The sequence below is a fragment of the Rhipicephalus sanguineus genome, chromosome 11, assembly GCF_013339695.2.
Source record: "Rhipicephalus sanguineus isolate Rsan-2018 chromosome 11, BIME_Rsan_1.4, whole genome shotgun sequence".
Taxonomy (NCBI): domain Eukaryota; kingdom Metazoa; phylum Arthropoda; class Arachnida; order Ixodida; family Ixodidae; genus Rhipicephalus; species Rhipicephalus sanguineus.
Genome location: NC_051186.1, coordinates 115,415,119 through 115,419,621, shown reverse-complemented (window position 1 = coordinate 115,419,621; position 4,503 = coordinate 115,415,119). Strand labels below are relative to the sequence as shown.

Here is a 4,503-nt window from a genome sequence, read left to right as displayed (position 1 = left end):
CGGCGTTGCATTTCTGGCGTACATGCCGCGCCTGCCGCGGCACCGCTTGTCCGATCGGAGGCCAGATTGTAACGCCGTAAAGTATTCATCAGCCAGCCCTAATAAAATATCGTCGCAAGTGCACTTGTAAGCGCGTGGCTACAACTCTCAGACTGGCGCATGAGCGGCTGTACAGCATTGAGCCTCTATGACAGAGTCGCAGCTGATATTTGGAATTTACTAATGAAAACGGTGTTGAATATTGTGCTGTTTTATAGTAAAAGGTAGACGTGCCAACAGTATCCCAATTGGTAATGCGATGCTTACACGTGTTCCGTGTATACTTGCTGTTTAAATACGCCCAGCAGAGTTGTTTCCCCCGGCACCAGAATGGGGGCAAAAGACCATGGACATATATACCGGCTACCGGGTGTACGGTTGTGTGCAGCGCCATTAGTGCATCCGTTCAGTTTTGCTGTGTTGTGTGTGTATGAATGAGTGTGCGGATGTGGGTTAGTGTGAGGTAAGCTTCAGGCATTCCAGCAAGGTTCACTGTTACATTGTAAAAAAACGCACGACGGTTTTCTCCCCCCCCCCTCCTTTTTTTTAGAAGTTCGTCGTAGCAGCAAGAGTGATTCTACTCTTGCTACGTGACGCCAGCAGGCACAAAAAAGAGTGTTACATACTCGCCGTCATGGCCACTGGCGGCGCTGACTGACGCTCCCACGTTTAAATGTACATATATACCCTATAAAGTGGACGGGGGGACAGCCGCTAAAGTCCCTAGATGTTGTAAAGTAGCGGCGCTGTTTTATCCACGCCGCCGCACCCTTCTCGCGCCGTCAACCTCCTATTTTTTCACCCTCTCTTTCGTGGAGCCGGCGCATCCGCAACGCTGAGTGGCTCCGACGCGCGATACCTCCCAGTCAGGTGACCCTGACGTCACAAAAAGCGCGCGCAAAGAAACGTCGCGCGCTTTTAGTTGCTCGCGCACGCCATGAACCCTGCAGGCGTGAACCCTGCAGCCTGGAGGGTGCATGCGTGTTTGTATGTGTACATGTGTGCGCTTGCGTGTGTAGGTGCGTGTGCGCACCTGCGTGTGCGTAGGTTTGTGTATGTGTGCGCCATGGTGTGCGTGCGCTTGTGTATGTGTCTTCGCGCCTGTGCTTGCGTGCGCGCACGTATGTGTGTGTGTGTGCATGTCTGCATTGGCGCGTGCGTGTGCGCACGTATGTGTGCGCCTGTGCGTGCGCGCGCTTGTGTATATTCGCGCGTGTGTATGTGCGTGCGCGTATATCGCGACTGTACCCGCGTGTGCATGTATACGGGTGCATGTATCTACGGGCGTGTGTGCGTTACTGTATCGCGAGCGTATGTATGTATGTGCGTGCGTGTCTGTGTCGCGTGTGCATGTGTATGCGTGCGCATCTATCACTTGTATATGCGCCTGTGCATGTATGTGCGTGCGTGTCTGTTGCGCGTCTGTGTATGCGCGTTCGTTCGTGTCTGTATCGCGCGTGTATGCTCATTTGTATGAGCGTGTGTGTCTGAATCGTTTTTGTATGCGCGTGCGTGCGTTCCTGTATTGCGTGTGTACGCGCATGTGTATATATGTTCGTGCGTACGCGTCTGAGAGCGGCATTGGCACAAAAAGGATTCTGGCCCACTCATTTCGAGCAATTCAAGTAAACCACCACATTTCTTCTTGGCTACCTTCTTTGAGCTCATCGAGACAACAATTAGGAACGAAATTATCGACTATACTTTATGCTGCATACATTACATGCGCTTAATACAACTCCGCGTTACGGACAGCCGAAGCGGCGACGCAGAAGTAAACCGCTCTGCCGCCAGTTGGTATACTCGTTTTTTTTTTTTTTCGAGACGCATCCGCTTGTATTTATCGAAGCGTCTTAACAAAATAGATATTTGTCATTATGTCCTATCGGAAGCCCACTTTCGTCCCGACGGTTTTGAAGCAACAGATTCTCATGTATAGCTTTAAAGGGCCGAATAAACAAGCGCGCGCTGTGCTTCTAATGCGGCTGCGGCGAGCGAGTACAGTGTTCAGCGTGCCGTGCGCACTGCGCCGGACAGGGGAGGGGAGAAATTCGAGGAGAATTGAGGAGGAAAACGCGCGGGCGGAGGAGAGTGTCGCTACTTCCAAAATCAAGGGGTTTTAATGGCCGCCGTGGTTGCTCAGTTGGTAGAGCATCGGACGTGTTATTCGAAGGTCGCAGGTTCGGTCCCTGCCGGCGGCAAGCTATCTTTTCGTCCACTTTTCTTTCTTGACATTTACCTTACATTTACTACTAAAAACGTCCCCTATACTTTCCTTCGCATTATTGTCTGTTAGTGCTCATTATTATTGTGTATAACAAAGAAAACGAGCCCTTAAAATTAGCACTTCTTTCCTTCTACTCTTGGAGAGAGTTCATGCACACTACCCCAACCAGCATTGTAAAACTCTGCGAGGGAGTAGCGTAATTCCAGCCGATAGTGTATGTACTCCATTTCAAAAGTGTGACTTTACTCTGGCGAGGGAGCTTGTTCACTCATGTTCAGCCAGAGTACCAGAACTCTGTCGAGAGAGTGTGCCTACTCTGTGCAGCAGAGAGTTCCGAGCACTCCTGAAAAGGGAGTGAAATATGAGACAAGCGTTTACTCTCACAAAGAGAGTTGCTAGCACTCTCTTGCCGCTGTGGGTGTGTAAAGCAGCTGATGCTACAGCGCAGTCGATACTCCAAAGCAATCGCGTTCCTAACGTTGCGGGTACGGCCGCTGTTGGCGGCAGAATGGTTTTATTGAATTAGTTTTTTCGCGACCATACTAGACATATATTCGAAAAGCGGTATATATAGTCCAACATTTCCTATGGATGAATGTGTCTGGTTACAATTTAATGTCGGCAGCACTCACACGCATAGCGCTTTTGCCATTACCATATAAAGCGTGGATTTTCTTCCTCTGTAACTAAAGCTCAGGCGCAAAGACCAGCGGTGCAACGAGAAGACAATCTGCGAAGAAGGGACATGTTGCCTGCAACGCTCTGGCAGCCCTAGATTATGTCAACCTACGGCGAAGCGTGGCGAACCTTGTACACCTAGGTCTCTAACTAATGTGTATCTCCAGAGCTGCTTCTGTGGTGTTAATCAAGGTGAGATGCATTTTGTATAAGCGTTCATATGAGGAACAGCCACAGCTTTTCCCGTTAGCTTGCTTCATTTGACTTTTAATTAGGAAAATTTTTAAGTATTATGACAGCTAACTATACGAACCTATTTGGAAAGCATTTTGCCATCAAGTTGACTCGCTACGCGAATAAATCTGAATACAACGCACAAAGTAAAATCTTGAGACCTTTACGAAGTTGGGTGTAATAAAAAAATGCGTATCTTCGAGAAAAAAGTTAAATTGCCTGCATTTGAACCACTCCCATGCGACATTTCCTTATAATCTTCAATAAGGCGAAGCACCATTTGAATGGCCAAAATTCTACGTTTGGCACTTGTACGATTTACTTCTCATTTTATTTAGTTACTTTATGCTTAATGTGGAATTTGACTTATCTTGGCCGCTGAGATCCCAAAGCGTATCGTTTTTATTTTTTATGGTGCAACAATATTCAAGGTAATTTCATAAATTCCAAAAGGAATAAATGTTCTGTTTCGCGGCTTTTGTACTTCAATGCACAAAACAGCGTTTTCACAAAAACAAACAATAGCAGAAGTTTGTTGTACTGCCTTAACAGAACTTTGGTGCGAGATACCTGGTTGAAGATCGCGAAGTAATTTATTCTTCCAGCGCAAAAGTTGCGCTATGATAGACGAAGACACAATATTGCCACGTGCGTTTCTTTATCACTTTTGCTGTATTCGGTTTTCGGCCACAAAGACTGTCAGCCACGCTCAGCGCGAACCGCGCCTCATTGTTCGAGAAGCTTCGCGATCATTGTAGATCGTTTTATTAAGATTGCGCGCAATACGCGCACACTCGAGCTTATTCTAGAATTTGCACGACAGCCAGCGATAACCCTGGAATATTCGACGGCACATGTTTAAATGCCGACGCGCTTCAGCGCTTGTCAGTTGATCGACGGTCGACGCTCTATACGCCGCTATCAGTACATACCGCGTGTATTGCTGTAAATCAACATTCCGTTTCCCGGCCACAAGTTCGGCCAAATAAACAGTTTCCTCTTGAAAACGCCGACTGCTGTCTTCGTCGACGTCACGACCACGTGACAATACAGTTCGTCCCCTATTCTGTGCTTTCAAAGCAAGCAAAATTCTCTTCGGCGCCTATCCCCGTGTCTCCGGCCCTTGCTACTTGGTCCCGTCTCTTTCACGCTGGAGAAAACTTGCTTGGATGGTTATTCCTGCAAGTTTTATGGAACATTTCTAACATTCTGCACCACCCTCAGAGAAAGAATACTTTGCAAGCTCCCCTCCGACGATTTGCCTACAGGAATATCTGGCCTAATGCGATTACATATAAACACACAGAATTCAAATTCGTCAACTA

At 47.7% G+C, this 4,503-nt stretch overlaps 1 non-coding gene across 1 annotated transcript; it reads left to right on the top strand.

Annotated features, from left to right (window-relative positions):
- Window positions 1-2,164: 2,164 nt before the first annotated feature.
- Window positions 2,165-2,240, top strand: Trnat-ugu (transfer RNA threonine (anticodon UGU)). Its single transcript has one exon. It is a non-coding gene; the product is annotated as a tRNA-Thr (tRNA).
- The last annotated feature ends 2,263 nt before the right edge of the window (window positions 2,241-4,503 follow it).